Source organism: Vicugna pacos, chromosome 1 (genome assembly GCF_048564905.1).
Source record: "Vicugna pacos chromosome 1, VicPac4, whole genome shotgun sequence".
Classification (NCBI taxonomy): Eukaryota; Metazoa; Chordata; class Mammalia; order Artiodactyla; family Camelidae; genus Vicugna; species Vicugna pacos.
Genome location: NC_132987.1, coordinates 115,382,761 through 115,399,639, shown reverse-complemented (window position 1 = coordinate 115,399,639; position 16,879 = coordinate 115,382,761). Strand labels below are relative to the sequence as shown.

The 16,879-nt window shown below is 44.9% G+C and overlaps 1 protein-coding gene and 1 non-coding gene across 3 annotated transcripts in view; both read right to left on the bottom strand.

Annotated features, from left to right (window-relative positions):
• The window catches only part of CLIC6 (chloride intracellular channel 6), a 37,486-nt gene that overhangs the window by 18,445 nt on the left and 2,162 nt on the right, over positions 1 to 16,879 (bottom strand). The window lies entirely within an intron of this gene.
• Positions 13,422 to 13,494, bottom strand: TRNAT-GGU (transfer RNA threonine (anticodon GGU)). The gene has a single exon. It is a non-coding gene; the product is annotated as a tRNA-Thr (tRNA).

The window sequence follows — 16,879 nt, the reverse complement described above, 5'->3', positions numbered from 1 at the left end:
GCCCAAAGACCCAAACAGAATTAGGCAAAGAAAGATCTCTCCTATTCTTGGAAACTGGATTCAATCTACAGTCCCAGCTTCCTTCCAGGTCCTTGAGATGGAAACCAGACTCTCCTACCCTTCTTCTGACCTCCAGCACAGATTTCTGCCTTTGTAATCCCCTCTCACCTGGGTCGCAGAGCCTCCCACCTGGATTCCTGCTGCAGCCTACTGCTGATCTCTTTGCCTGGGATTTCTAGCCCCTCTGATCTTCCCCATATCCTAGACAAGCTTAACCCAGATAAAATGCCAGTGTCCTTAGCTCATGCTGCTGGAATGTTACTCAGGTGCAAATTCTAATTGCATTGCTCACAAGCAGTGTGACCAGGGCAAAGTACCTAAAGTTCCAGTGTAGCTCTTGCTCATTCACAACTTAAGGTCAGTAGTGCTGGGTGAGCATTAATTAGCTGTTCTGCAGAAAACACACAGAACCATGCCAGACACACAGAAACATTCAGTAATCTGTTGCAGCCCCCTCTTCTTTCGTCCCCCTCCTGGATCCTCCCCCTTCCCTTCCTCTCTCCCTTCCGTCTTCTCTCTCCCCTCCTCCCTCCCTTCCTCTCCACTTTCTAATACATGCCAGCCAGTCAAGCCACGTACTCCCCTTAAATGCTGTCCTTTCTCAGGCCAAATGCTGGGTCCTCAATTATCCCACGTCACCTTCCTGAAGTCCCTCTTGTCCACTCTGCTACTCTCTCACTCCTCCTCAGGTCTGGTCAGCAAGTTCCTCCAACTCTACATCCTTTTCTGTGACTGTCTGGGCAGCACTGTCTTCCACCGTTTCTGAAGTCCGCTGACAATGGAGTTGGCTTTGCCTGTTTAGCACTAGATCGTTTACTAATTATCTCCTGTTGGCACATTCCTTCAGGGCAGACCCTGTCAGCGTTCTGTAAGCTGGTGATTAACTGTCCCCTCACTGTGCCGGGGACAGGTTCATCTTCTTCTCTCTCCCTGGCATCTTCCACTGCCCACAGCCAGGCCCACGTAAGTCACTCCAGGAAAACTCACATAGTGGAGCAAATGGCCACTGTCCTCTAAGGTTCTAGGAAACTCCTCAACACAGGGAGTTCCTTTAAAGACAGGGAAACCCTGCCTCATCCCTACAGAGAGCATCGGGGACCTCACCTAACCTGCTCCCGTCCTCTCCCCAGCCTGCCTGTTCTGGGACTCATGCCTCCACCCACACAAAAGGACAATCACTGGGTGACCTCGTTTGCCTGGGTCTGTGCTGATTTTAAAGATGGAAACCCCTCATCAGGCCACTAAGTCTCAGGCAAGCTGGGACGGCTGGTCACCTTATTGTCTGCCCCACTGAGAGCTTCATTTTTTGAGAGGATCAAAAACATTATTAACATCCTCATAGGTAACCTAGAAATGAGACTTTGCTCCTCCTTAACCAGAACATCAGTGAATTAACCTACCTGAATGATCAGGTTAGGTAGCCGATCTCTTGAATGCTAAGGAGATGGAAATATCAGCTCCCCAGGAGGCAGAACAGATGAACAAAGAGTAAGGCGGGAATTTAAGACAAGCCTAAAAAACTCCCCAAATTACTCAGAGCCAGCTCATGCAGGAACAGCCTTTCCCCTCCTGACTCTCAGGCCACCTTCAGAAAAGAGAAGAAGTTAAAATCGATGGTGCAGTTCAGGTAGCAAATGTCCCCAGAATTGCCCATCTCTGGGTGTGACAGACACAAAAACACCACCTTGAAAAGATATATGCACCCCCACATTCATTGCAGCATTATTTTTAATAGCCAAGATATGGAAACAACCAAGTGTCCAATGATGGATGAGTGGATAAAGAAAATGTGTATAGATACACAATAGACTATTATTCACTTATTTAAAAAGATTGAAATTGTGCCATCAGTGATAAAATGGGTGGGCTTTCAGGGCCTTTGAGGGCAGAAAAAGACTAATATATGATCTCACTTATATGTGAAATCAACAAAAATAAACCAAAAAACTAAGCTCATAGATGCAGAGAACAGATTATTGGTGGTTGCCAGAGGTGGGGAGGCAAAATGGGTGAAGGGGGTCAGAGGGTACAAACTTTCAGTTACAAAATAAATAAGTCATTGGAAAGTAACATACAGCATGGCAACTATACTTAATAATGCTATATCGCATATTTGAAAGTTGCTAAGATCTTAAAAGTTCTCACCACAAGAAAGAAAAAATGGAACTGTGTGTAGTGATGGATGTTAACGACACTTACTGGTGTGATCATTTCAAAATACATACCAATATCGAATCAGTATGTTGCACACCTGAAGCTAACGTAGGTTAATTATGCCTCAATAAAACATGCTTAAAATAAAAAAAATGAAAACTAAAAACATTTAAATGCAATTAATAGATAAAAAGTCCTTCATCACAGACACCATGGAGGTTGGGTACCAGCCCATGTTAAACCGTAGCCATTGGACAGTCATTAAGCATTTCAGTCAAGAGCTTTTGCACTCTCAGGGTTAGCCTCTGAAACTCCAGGCAAATGAGAAAATAAGTAAATTGAAATGAAATCAAAACATACCCACATAGGGAAGCTGATACTCATCTGCCCACACTTTGATGTGTTTCAACTTCCTATGTCCCATTAGTGGTGCTTGGTTCAGAAAACTAAGGGGGGCCCAAGAGCTGAACACCAGCAAAAGGGGAGGTGGACTAAGTACCTTCATCTTCCTCTTAAGGTAGAGGATGAAAACCTTAAATTCTTTTTGTTATTCTTGCTTGATTTGGAGATTGTTTCTGTTTTGTTTTGTTTTTCTTATAAGATTATCTACCTTACTTGAGTACCGTCAATAAAGAACTGATTTTTTTTACTGTAATGCAGAAAGACATATTTGCATAATGATTTATTAAGATTAACAGTCATAACCATCCGTTGAGGGGGTAGAATATCACTGAGATCTCAGAAATAAAATAATGAAAATTTAAAAAAAAATTGGTGGTACAGTTCAGGAGAAAAAACCCATCCCAGAAGAGCTCATCTCTGGGTGTGACGGAAACTCCAGACCAAAGGGCACCACACGAATGGGCTGGAAACCACGAACTGCTCATCCTAAAATCTTAACTCGATCTCAACAAAGGCCACTATTTATCTTTGAGCCTCCATGTTACCCTTTGGATCAAAAAGAAAAGCAAGAATTTCTGTCCTAGTGAAATGGGAGTATCTTCCAGGTGTCCTCTAAGTCAGCAGCTGGGAGAAATCCTGGCACGCTTGAGTGTCGGCCTCCTCTGGGGAATTTAAAGGTGGAAAGAGCAGGATGATTAGGAAGTGTCACATTAGAACTCAGCTCCTACCTCTTATTCTAAAAAGAAGACACGTAAGTAGATGCATCTTTTCCAAAGAGTTCACCCAAGACCTCAACAAGTTCACAGATTCCAGATCTGTCTTTTACAAACATCCTTATGAACCAAACGGCTATGTTGTGAAATAATGATGATGATGTCGATGGTAGCAATTAACACACAGCATTTACCCTTTACCAGTCAAAGCTCTAAACACTCTACTTATATTAAATCAATACATCCTGACAGCAACCTTATCAGATGTAGATACTATTACTATCTCCATTTACAGGTGAGAAAACTAAGACAGAGAGGTCAAGTAACCTGCCCAAGGTCACACAGCAGGCTTTGAACTGAGAAGTCAGCTACAGTCCATCGTCTTCATCCCACTCTGGACACTGGCCCATGTGCAAATGGAGAGGCTCCAGCTCCAGCAGAGCCTTTCCTCAGAGTAAAGGGCATTAGCGGGGTTGTCTGCTTGTTTGTTTTACCCCCACCTCCTTTCAGCAAGGACTGGAGGCGGCTTGCAAGAATCCAGAATAATAAGAGAACACGTATCAGAAGCAAGTGAAAGCACAAAGTGCCCTGTATAGTGGTTGGGACATTTTACAGCCCTGGGGGACAACGGTGGTGGCCAAGTGGGCTGGGTGGAAGGGGCCTCTGGCTGTGTGCTCCATATTCTGTTCCCTCTCTAGGAAACTTTTGCCAGAAGTCAGGGTGACGATGAGTTTGACATCGCATCTCCCATCCGCACACTTGGAGTACAAATGGTCCTTCTACCCGATTAACAGCGGAGCGCCCCCTCCCCAGACACACACAGCCACACAGGGGTGGCATCACCTGCAAAATCTGGTGAGCCCTGCAACGCTGTGAGGACAGCCCACCCCTTCTTCCAGCAGGAGAGGCGGGGCCAAAGTACTCCTTGAAAGATCCTGTCGAATCTGCTCTCATCTCCTTCCTCACAGCCCGGGTACCATGTTCTATGTCACAGGGCCAAAAGAGTTTGGGTCAGGGATTTTTTTCAAGGCAGGTAGAACCAAATGCCTGACCTTGGCCCTAAATAGCTTTTTATAGAGCATCCAAAGAATGTTGAGAGGAAGCAAGACCATTGCCTGCTGTAGAAAAAGGATGTTTTCGACTTGCCCTTCTCATTTCAGAGCCTGAGAAGGCACTGGTTAAGGACCATGGGGCAATCTCAGAAGCAGCCAAGAAAATAACCACCAATTAACTTTCCAAGTAGGTTGATGCTTGACCACAACTCATTCTAGCCATGGCCTGGGGTGACAAGGGCAGAATGTGAAAGAACAAGCTCTTTGTGAAGACTATTTACTGGTAAGTAGGCAGAACCACGGTGCCTCAAAGATGTCCACATCTTAATACTCAGCACCTGTGAGTACGTTACCTTCCATGGCAAAAGAGGACTTTGCAGATGGGATCAAGGTGATGGCTTTGAGATGGGGAGACGATCCCGGATTGCCAGGTGGGCCCAGTCTGATCACATGCGGATATCCTGAGGAGCGAGGACCTTTCCCCTCTGTGGTCAGGGAAGGCTTGACTGAAGATGGAGGAAGGGGGCCATGAACCAAGGAATGCAGGTGCCCTGTAGAATCTGGAAAAGGCCACAGCGTGGATCCTCCCCCAGAGCCTCCAGAAAGAAATGGAGGCCCGCTGCTGCCTTAATTTTAGCCCAGTGAGACCTGTGTCCAACTTCTGACTGATGGAACTGTAAAATACTAAATGTGAGTTGTTTTAAACCACCAAGTGTGGGGTCATTTGTTACAGCAGCAACAGGAAGCTAATACAGTTGATGATTTCCATACAGGAGTCCCAGACCTTTTCTTATGGTTCACATCAGTCACATAGAGGGACAAACGCTGGAGCAGGCAGCCTTAGCTTATTCCTAGAAACTTCCCTCATGAGCCTCTCCTCATTTGTCAGGGATTGGTCATGGACACCAAGCATGGCTGTCACCTGAGGAAGCTCTGTACTGAGCCCACCAGAGCCAAGTCAAGACCACTGCTCCTCTACGCAGACTTGGGAACCACAATAACCTTTTAGGCTCGAATTATGGGGAGGCCCACTTGCTCCTCCACATCACCTCTGGGGCCACAGCCTCTGGCAGACAAGTCTGGAACATAGCTTTCTACTTGACTCGTGGGCTATATTTTTTCCCTCAGTGTTTCAATTTGGTAAGACTGATGTGAGGAGCCATCTGGCCAGAAATCGAACAGGGCACAATCACAGACCATCCTCTCAAGAGGATGAGGGGTCCACCCATGACATTTTTTTCTTTCTAATCTTGGTTCCTTACCGGGTTTTCAGAACCTCTCTTCTCAAAAGGACTTAAAAGCGGCAAGCCACTTAACGGCTTCAAGAGGTTGTTGGCTCCCCCTAGTGGTCTTGAGATGCATTTTCCGACTTATCACCTTCCCTTTTCACACCCATCCCTCATTAGGGTCTGGCGGAAAACGTTACATTTAGTTTTCAGGCCCTGTAGAAGGCGAAACCTTCCCAATTTGCCTGGGACTCAGGTTCCCTGTTACCTAGGATTCTGAGTTTTAAAATGGGGAAAGTCCTGGAAAGACTAGAACGCCGTGGTCTCCATACCTATGACTCCCTTTAGACCCCATGGAAAAACTATCCAAAGAGAGCCTGGTCTTCCTGGGTCCTGGGCCCTGCAACAACTGGGTCCCAAACATAATTGGGACCTGAACAGTAACGCCTTTACTAACGCATCTCGGTTTGAGATCAGCAGCTCAGCTGACTTGTGCATGTTTTGCTCGTGATAGAAAAATAACAATTGAAAATGTATAAATTATTTCTGGACTCTCATTGAAGAACCAGGAGAGGAGAGAGAACACATGGTGGATGGGAGAGGAGGGGCAGAAGTACATAAAATCACATTGTGTGTAACATCGGAAAAGTTGGCCTTAAGCTTCAAAAGCAAGAAAATCAGAGAATTAAAAAAAAATAAGTATGGAGCTTAGGAAAAGGAATAACTTTTGTACAAATGTTCGATCAACCACAAAATTAGCGGAGCAGTGTTCCATGAGCATATATGAACCCTTTAAGCGGGTGACAGAGAGAAAAACCAGTAGAAATGTGACGAGAGTCCCAGTCCCTCGTGTGCTCAATTCTTAACTAATTTCACAATTTCTGAAATGCAAGGAAGTTTCTTTCTCTGGGGAGATTCTGACATGGTCGCCAGCAGAAATTGGTATCTCAGCTCGAATTCTTGAATTCTACTTGTGAGTCTCCCATAGAGACTGAAGGGAATCACGGTCATGAGATGCCACTTACTGGGGTCCGATGATCTTTCTCCGGGCACCCTCTGCCCAAGCTTTTCTCAGCCAACAGTGTCTTCTCCCTTCTTCCTCTACGGTCTGTGCCAGCGAAGTTGGAATCCACACTGGTCTTATCCCCACCCCTTGGTTAGGGCAGGATGGAGCCATGTGGGGTGCAGGGGAGTGGTTGGGAGGGAAAAGTCCATGGGCAGGGGAACAGAAAGCTGGACTCCCGTACTCCCACCCACTATGGTCCCAGGGTAACGGCCAAGGGTTAGGCTGTACCAGTTTGCTTGCAGGTAAAAAGGCCAGTGGCTCCAGCCGTACCATTGTGCGACTACAGTGTAAATCCTCCTGGTTTCTTTAACTTTTCTGCAAGGACAGGGAATGCCAACTGGTCAGGAAACCACCCAGCTGGGCCTGCGTTCCCTTCTCTCCCCTCTTCCGCCCTCTAGTGGGGCAAACGAGCCAACGAGGTCGCCACAATCAACAAAACTTGGTGCCAGAAGTAAGGCTCCTTGAGGAATAAGAACCGAACCCCCGCGTGGGCCTCGTTTTCATATCTTTGTTGGTTTTGTTTATTGTCATTACACTAGCGCATCCTATGACACAAACATCACACATCGCACTTCCTGGAAGTCTGTAAAGGAAAAAGGTATCCTAAGGGCAGCAAGGCCTATTTTTAAAAAAGAAAAATTGAGTATTTTTTTCTTAAAGAAGTAAATGCCCGCACAGTTGATAGAATTTTCTAGATGGACTTTGTCTCCACACCCAACCAGTGGTTCAGGCCATTTTCCTCCCAGTGGGGCGGAAAGCTATGCTCACTGTCTGCACTTTATCGGTAAAATGTGTTCATTAGGGTCCCGGGTCCAGGCCGCAGAGGGGATTATGCTCTATCTTGAAATATGCTTCTCCCTCCTCCATAACCTTAGAGCTTAGGGACAATTTCATCCATCACTACACTTAGATCCTGAGAAATACATTTTAGATCTTGCAACTTTGAAACATAGATCTGAACTTTTCAAAAAGCCTACGAATCCAAAATACGTTCCCAAGTATGTACAGTATTCATTCTTTTTAACTGTCGTGTAACAATCAGTGTATTATTAGCTGGATTAGGTGGCTGACTGCCCGTGACCCACGTAGCTTCATCACTGAACCCAACTGCTCTTAGCTTTAAATTCTGGCCCACGGCTTAGTTACGCTGATGTCTGTTGTCTCACTGGGTGGAATCAAGTCAGAAGAAGTACGTGGATGAACAAAATGGAAACTCGCCATTTAGCCTCCTATAGGAATTATGCTTTAAAAACTCCAGGGCTATTTTTAATCCGTATTTAATAATATGGCCTGATACCAACTGAAGCTTTTCCATAGAAACGAAAAGCTTATTTCCGTGTAAAATTCTCACAAGGAATTATTACAACAAAGGAACATCTTGTTCTGGAAAGCCAGCTTAATAACGCAGCCTGCTTTTCTATACCGGTGGTTTACGTTCTTGAACGACTGAGAGGATTCCATTTCTTATACGGACTCCAAAGGGAAAAACAGGTCCACCAAACGGAAGAAGGGGTCGCGTGCCCTCTTTTCATCTGCACTGCACCCCTCCACTCCCCCTTGGAACCGCTTTAACCCACTCTGCACCTCTCCCCTTGGCCATCTTCTCGCCCACCTAGATTTCACCAGCTTAGAAGAGCCATAAACCACGTGTCCCGGTTACCTGTCTCCCGAGAACAAGTCACCCCAAATTTAGCAGCCTGAATGGTCTGTTTCATTCTATCTTATGACTTTGTAAATCAGGAGTTTGGAAAAGGCTTCACTAGATGATCCTTCTGCTCCATGTGACACTGACAAGCTCACTCAGTGGTGCTCAGCTGGTGAATGGGCTGGGCCCAGGGGTCCAAGACAGCTTCACACACTTGTGTAGTGTCTTGGCAGGATGGCTGCGGGGCTGAGCTCAGCTGGGATTGTCAAATGGAGCACCTGCAGGCCGTCCTTCCAGCCTGGTGTCCTCAGGGTGGTCAGTCAACAAGGCAGAAGTTACACAGCCTTTTATACTGAAAACCGCACAGCATCGCCCCCGCCATATTCTACTGGTTACCAAGTATCACAAAGGTCAGTCCAGGTTCGGAGGGAGGAGTCAGACCCACTTCCCACTGAGAGGAAGGTCGAAGAGTTTGCAGCCATAACCCACCATACCCTCTGCTTTCAGGGGGTGCCAAAATGCTCAAATCATTTATTTGTGTCTTTATTTTTATTAACTTTTATTTTTAAATTTTTCTCAATTGAAGTATGGTTGATTTACAATGTTGTGTTAATTTCTGGTATACAGCACAGTGATTCAGTTATACGTATATATTTTCCTTTTCAAACTCTTTTTCATGATAGGTTATTACAAGGTATTGAATGTAGTTCCCTGTGCTCTACGGTAGGACCTTGTTGTTTATCTATTTTACATCTAGCAGTTAGCATCTACAAATCCAGAACTTGCGATTTATCTCTGCCCACCTTTGCCCCCAACCCGGTAACCGTAAGTCCGTTTTCTATGTCTGTGAGCCTATCTCTGTTCTGTAAATAATTTCATTCGTGTTCTTTTTTTCCTTTTCTTCAGATTCCACACACAAGTGAATCTGTGTCTTTACTAACTTGAGCTGGTTTAAGAAAATTTTGGCAGTGCCGAAAGCGATCGTTCTTGTCTGTTTTTCTAATGTTGTCCAGTGGCGAGCAGAGCTGTGTATCTGCACGTACTTATTACAGCAACCCTCACTCTCTGGAGAGTGACAGACAGTCTAATCGCTGCTTTTCAAGATGCAAATAGTCATAATGTAAACATTAAAACGGCAATTAACAAAAAACGCCCCCCTCCCTCTCTCACGTGTCAATACCTCCGAGTGTTCCTAAGCATGGAATTCTCTGTTCAGAGAGCTAAATGACCCAAAAAAGCCACTGAGTGCAACCCCAAACTTCATCCTGTCTGACCACTTATGGGAACAGAGTTGAAGGCATCCCGCCTGGATGGAGTTCAAACAAAAGGAACAGCCTTGGAGAGAGAGAAAGTCTTTGCAAGATTCTTCAAACTCACCGTGTCCAAGGCCCTGACACCAAAGGCAACAAAAAAGTGTCAATCTTCCTCATTCACAGGGAAAGCCTGGTGTCTCTGGATCTCCAACAACACCCTTATTCTGGGCAACCTTTAAAGCACAGGACAGCTGAGATGTGCTGGCTGTCTTGGACGTGCCTGTGGCCATTGTCCTGAGGGCCCCGCAGAACCCCTCGTGTGCCCCCATGCAGGGAAGAGAACAGTGGCCTCCCTGCCCTGACTCCTCATCCTCAGCTCACCGTGGCTGGAGGTGGGCAGGGGGTCTCGTGGGGGATGGCTGGGTGCATGAGCATCTTCCCACCAGACAGCTGCATCCTAGCCCCCAGGAAGGTTAGAAAAACGCGAACATAAAGTTTGGGCAGAATGTGTGCGGGTGTCCTCTGCCAGCAGCTGGCCACTCTGACCAGGGGACAGTCTCACTGGCCGGAAGGCAGAATCCCCCAGATTTAAAAAAGTGGACCCAACTCTTGCTTTCTCCAGGGTGACTCTAAACTTGCACATTCCAAAACGAAAACGGGGCACTGAGTCTAGTATCTACTTAATCAGCACATATTGCTTCTCCTTTGTAAGAATAAATGGTTTCCTCTTAGAGATGACAAAGAGGTGACTGCAAAAAGGGCATATGAAGCAGCCCAGATCAGGTCTGGAGAGACCCTCTTTGCTGGTGTACTAGAGTTAGGAGAATTCTACGGGAATCATATGAAATTGAGGTTTGCTGTATAAGTACTGCTGATACATTGATCTACTTATCACGGAATATAAAAAAAAATAACTCCATTGCTTTCGGCACTGCTAAAATTTTCTTAAACCAGTTCAAGTTAGTAAAGACACAGATCTATACATGAATGATTTGAGCATTTCAGCGCACCCTGAAAGCAGAGAGTATGGTGGGTTATGGCTGCAAACTCTTCGACCTTCCTCTCACTGGGAAGTGGGTCTGACTCCTCCCTCCGAACCTGGACTGACCTTTGTGATACTTGGTAAGTAGTAGAATATGGCGGGGGCGATGCTGTGCGGTTTTCAGTATAAAAGGCTGTGTAACTTCTGCCTTGTTGACTGACCACCCTGAGGACACCAGGCTGGAAGGATGACCTGCAGGTGCTCCATTTGACAATCCCAGCTGAGCTCAGCCCCGCAGCCATCCTGCCAAGACACTAGACAAGTGTGTGAAGCTGTCTTGGACCCCTGGGCCCAGCCCATTCACCAGCTGAACACCACTGAGTGGCCTGTGTCACTCCTCCATTTTGGTCTTCAACTATTTTCCTTACCATAGTCTCCCACCATAGAAATAAGAGGTTAAAAAATGATTTTTGACATGCCTTGTACTTTAATAGTTGTTCAATTATGGGGCTCAGTCAAAAGTTGATGTCTGTAAATGCAATCTGACAGTTGAGGCATTGCTGGCTTAGATGGAAATAATTTATGGGATTATAAAATTTACACTCTGCAAAATATACCATTAAAACTGACCACCCAGTTCTTTCCACGCGAGATGGTAGCCGTGCTTGTATATTGTCCCCCTTCATTCATCCACCCACTGTGCGCAGCACAGTCTTCCACACAGAGGGGAGCACAGGAGAAGGGCAGGGCCCTCGCTGTCGGAGACCTAGAGGCCAAGTCTCTCCTTCTGGCTGTCACTGTCCAGCCTGCCATCCTGCTCTTCCCACGTGTCCCAGCCACCCCCTGAGCTCCCCTTCCTCATGCAGCATTGTAAGTGTTTCCTTCTGGATCATTCTCTAAGGCTGAAGGTTCCGGAAAGGCAGGGGCTGTGTTCCTCGCTGCTTGTCACTGCTGATCCCCCCGCCCCACACACAGTGTCTATTGTGTGGTGGGTTCTCAGAAGCATTCACAGTGAGTAGTCTAAGTGGGTCCAAAACACCACCTGGTAGATTGAAAGGCTGGAAAGCAGCTTTTACTTCTCCCCATATCAAGAAGCAGCGTTCAGGTGGATGACCAAGTACAGAAGGAAGGGGAAAGAGTGAGTTGGGGTAGAATTCATAAAACTGGTAAAAATGGAGAACTTTTTTAATCTGATGATTTCTGGCACGCACATGTAAGACTAGACTTTCCCTCCCAGACTGAGTAAGTGTAAATCAGCACAGTCTCTGTTTCTCTATAGAGCTACCCTCTCCGAAGCTTCAAAATTATCTTTCCAAACTATCTTTGGATATTTGCGTATTTCCATCCTCCCTCCCATTAAACATGAGCTACAGGTAGGCTTCCGCAATTCACTGGGCCTCTACCAATAGGATTTGTCATCAACATCTGTACATTTTAGTCAATTCTTTCAGCAGATGGGATCCCAAAAAGAACCAGGAGACACAGCCTCTGAAACAACACTTTGATGAAGCGATCTTCATCACAGATGATTTCTTTCCACAGTGGTTTTTATTTGTGGGAATCAAATGCATTTCGGTCGATGGCAAGCCACGATCAGAGTGATCCATCTTACATTTTCAGGTGGAGCAGTGTGGGTGTGAAATAATGCTGCTGTCTATAAACTTTAAACTTAGTTTTGAACAGGAATTCTAACAATGCAAGAAAGAGTTTGATCCTGAGAGGATGTGTGCCTGATAAAATGTAAGCCTTCTAATTAAAAAGAAAGGGCGGAAGGCAAGACTTGAAATACCTAATCCCTCAGGACTTAAGAAGTTAAGAGAATAAAAAGTAAAACAGAGCATTTAAAGATTCCAGGAAATGAAGCTGAAGTTTCTAAGAGTGCTAGCACGGCCTGTGCTCTGCTTTCCCAAGCATCCATGACCAGAAATCACCAAGTCTAAAAGGGTAAATGACTCCAAGTAGTCAAAAGAGTCCCATACAAATTTATACAACTCCTGTGACAGACAGACATCTAATTTCTTTAATATAAAAATCAGGAAGAACAAGACCAAAGGGCAATTTGAAAAATGAGCAAAGGACATAATAAGCCAGGTCATAGAAAAATCGATACTAACGGTTTTTAAATACATAAAAGTAAACTCAGCCTCATGTGTACTAAAAGAGATGTGAGTTTACTGACAGTGGACGTCCTTTTTCACCTCCCAGATTCAAGACGCTAGGGGATGCACTGAGCGGGCAAAGTTGGGAAAGCAAAGAGCACTCATCTAGTGTCGGGGAGCGTTATTTGGTATAAAAAAATGTCACTGGGGGTGAAAAATCAAAGTTGCATAAGTGCCTTTTTGCTTATTTCTCTTCTGAATCCATAGTCCACACTGAGTTACGCAAATAACATCTCCCCTTCAAGCTCTTGGGAGACCAGACCCCACAGAAGCGGTCTCAGCCTGCTGGCTCCCGACAGAAGATACTTGGAGCGCTTCAGCCTGCTGATCCCCCAGGAGCCCATCCGACCCTGGGCCTGACAGATCCCCGCCCCACGTCCACCCCATGGTGACCCACGGGGTGTGACAAAGCTCTGGAGGCTGGATTTGCTGGCTTACTTATTTGGGGGATGTATCTCTGGGTGACAATGCTTACTCAAAGGCCGTGTGTTTCTCAAGTTCTGCTCCATCCTCAGTTTTACCTCCATGGAGAATCTAAATGTGATGGCAAATGTAAGTTTTCGAGCTCAGCGGTAGCTGTGTATCAGTGGTTAAATGTATGGAGTCCAAAACATAATTTAAGAAATTCTTAAGCTCCGGCCCAAGATAATTCACTGGTCACCTTCAGGTTTGTTTTTTTTTTTTAATTTTACCCCACCCCCACCCTTAATGGAGGCACTGGGGATTGAACCCAGGACCTCGTGCATACCAAGCATTCGCTCTGCCACTAAGCTATATCCTCCACCTACCTAAGGTTTCTTAAAGTCGTGTGAAATTTGCCAGGAAATCCTATCTCAGACGGTCCCGCCTGCTAGGCCGTTCCTCCGAGTGCCAGAACCGAACCTGTAAGCCAGATTTCCTTAGCGACTAAATCCCCACAGTCGCTAACACCCTTATTTACAGTATTAGCATCTCATCTGCCGTTTGTTGGCATTATGATGGTGTGTTATTATGTCATTATCCTCCATTTTCATGAGTAGAGAAGAAAAAAGTCTTTCTTACTAAATACATTGCAGGGTTACCCTATAATTTGATGACAAATAATTAACACTTGGAGAAAACAAAACTAAAAATTAGCAATGATAGGCAGTTAATTTCCCATACAAGAATTCAGGGAGGCCTTCCTGTGGCCTGTCCTATATGTTCCTGGCTCTTTCACATCTAAGCATACATTCTTACATAGGTACAGAATGAAACAAAATGACAAATTAATAAAATGACAGTTCTCACAAAGGTGGGGAATATAAACCACCAGGTGGCTTAAATTAGAAGCAGATTTTATTGTTACATTTTACTGGATCCTATGTCATTATTTTCTGGTATATTTTTAACCTAGATATTTATTTTTTTAAATAGGAAGAAATGTAAAAGTTAAAAGTTCCCAAATAAAGTGTGAGCTAATTAGTGTAAAACAGTTTTTACCAGGCTGTCCTGAAGGCTAGGAGAATGTCTAGAGCAGCATCGCAGCACGCTCTGTAAAGAATAGTTCCGTGAGTTCTACACTCCAGCCATGGCATCGAAACCCCACTATATATATATATATAATGGAATACTACTCAGCCATAAAAAATGAAATAATGCCCTTTGCAGCAACATAGATGGACCTGGAGATTATCATTCTAAGTGAAGTAAGCCAGAAAGAGAAAGAAAAATGCCATATGATATCACTTATATGTGGACTCTAAAAAAAATATGAAAATGAACTTATTTACAAAACAGAAACAGTCTCACAGACATAGAAAACAAAGTTATGGTTACCGGGGGAAAGAGGGTGGGAAGGGATAAATTGGAAGTTCCAGATTTGCAGATACTAACTACTACATGTAAAATAGATAAACAACAGGCTTCTTCACTATAGCACAGGGAACTATATTCAACAACTTGTAGTAACCTACAATGAAAAAGAATATGAAAAGGAATATATGTATGCACATGCATGACCGGAGCATTATGCTGTACACCAGAAACTGACACAACATTGTAAACTGACTGTGCTTCAATAAAAAAAAAAGGTTTAAAACAAAAGAAAGAAAACACTTTTTAAAAAAGAAAGGAAAACCCACCATGACACACCTGACATGTTTACAAAACCAGGAGGTCAGATGCTCACTGTGGAACGCTGAGGCCAGACAAAATAGAGCCCAAAGAAGGAGCCTCGAAAAGGTTAAGTCCGGCAAAGAAATCCTATTCTGAACTAATTTAAGGATTTTTAAATCAAATATTACAAACTCAAAAGATAAAAGAGTCTATAGGACTTTTGCTTGATTTTTGCTTTGGGATCTTTTGATTAGAAAACTAAGAAGAAAGTGGGATGCCTGAGCAATTCTAAGTGCCCCTCAGGAGCTGTATAAAGTAGTTGTTTGAAAACCAATCTCACTGTTTGGAGATCCGTTTGTTTCCTTAAGGAAAGGAAGAGAACAACTGAGCACCCAACCAATCGTCAGAGACAGAGAGTCTGGACAAGCCGTCCGCGGTGTGGCCCTTGCCTTTGCCTCCCAAACTCCTCAGAGCAGAATCTGAGAAAACAACATGCTTCTACTTTTGATAGCATCCTTTTCCCTGGAGAATGGAGGCAATTGGGTGCCTAGAGGATCTGCCCTAAAAAAATTAAACTAAAATGGCAGGGATGGAATGGGAAAGGGATTATTCCTGTGCAGAATCAATCAAAGTTCATCAAAGCTGAGCAGGAGTAACAGTAATTTACACTTACACCAGGCTTGCTTCAAGTCACTTACTGTTCTAAGTGCTTTATACAGTCTCCACCCCGAATCCCCTCAACCACCTCGTGGAGTTGGTGCTATTATTGTTCCCGTTTTATACATAAGCAGCTAAGGCAAAGAAAGGTTAAGTAACTTGCCCCATGTCACACAGCAAGAAAGCAGCAGAGCCAGGATCTGGTCCCAGACCCACTGGCTCTAAAATCTGTGCTATTGACCACTACGATATACTGCCTCCTAGAGGCAGCCACCCACTCAAACCATTGTGTCCCCGACTTGTGCTCCACACCAGAGGCAGCACGCAGAGGGCAGTGCCATGTGTGAGTGGAGCTTCAACAGAGGGGCACCCAACCCAAATTCAGGCTAGAAAAATCTCCCCAGAGGAGACGATAGCCATGCTGGATCTTGGACACATAGCAGATAACTAGACAGGGGACAGGGAGAGGGACGAAGGGGAAGAAACTCGATTCAAGTACAGAACATGCAAAATCTCAAGGCAGAAAAGAATGTGGTTCTCTCAAAGACTGGTATTTGTTTAATACCGCTGGCAAAGCGGTACCACTGGTGACAAAGGCGGGGGGCACCCAGGCAATTCCAAGGAGACAAGAACCACATCATGCAGAGTCTTGTGACCTGGCTAAGGAGTGTGGATTTATCTGAAATTCTGCAATAAACAACTGAAGGGTTTAATACCAGGAAATCAAACGATCTTTTATTTCCTAGCTCACTGGCTATTACGAAGGGACTAGATTGGAGAGAGCAGAGGATAGGTGCAGAGAGACTAGTTAGGTAGCTGTGTTTCCAAGCTGTAACAAGAGGCTAGAATCCTGTAGCCAGGCCACTGGAGAAAGGGGAAATTTCTTAAACCAAGGAGCAGATGTGGGGCACACACAGCAGCACAGTGTTCAGATTTCCCCCTCCTCCAAATTCCTGAAGACTTTCGGCTCCCGGTGAGCCTCCTGGGGGTTGTGCCCTCAGGTTATGTCCCAATACATCATCTTAAATTGTCTCAGCATCTTCAAAAGTGCTCAGAAGGGCATCTTCTCACTAGTGAGGGAACACATACCCTTTCTTCCCAAACTTTCTTGCCACCCAAAGAATTCCTGAAATTCTAATGTTAATCACTTTGGGGTTTTAGGGGGTTTTTTGTTTTGTTTTGTTTCTTATTAAAATTTGCTTACATTTCTGTCAAGGAGGTTTAGGCCATAACTGGCCTCCATAAGCCTGAAAGTATTTTGGATGGATTATGATTCAACTTACAATGCACATTCTTGACCTTATTATCTGCTGCTCTCCCAATCTGGCCAAAGGTCTCTGGGAAGGGCTTTCTCAACAAAGATTCTCCTGTGAGCTGCCCCTGGACCTTGTTCCTTACTTGTGATGCCTCCTAGGAATGCTTGTTTCAACTCAG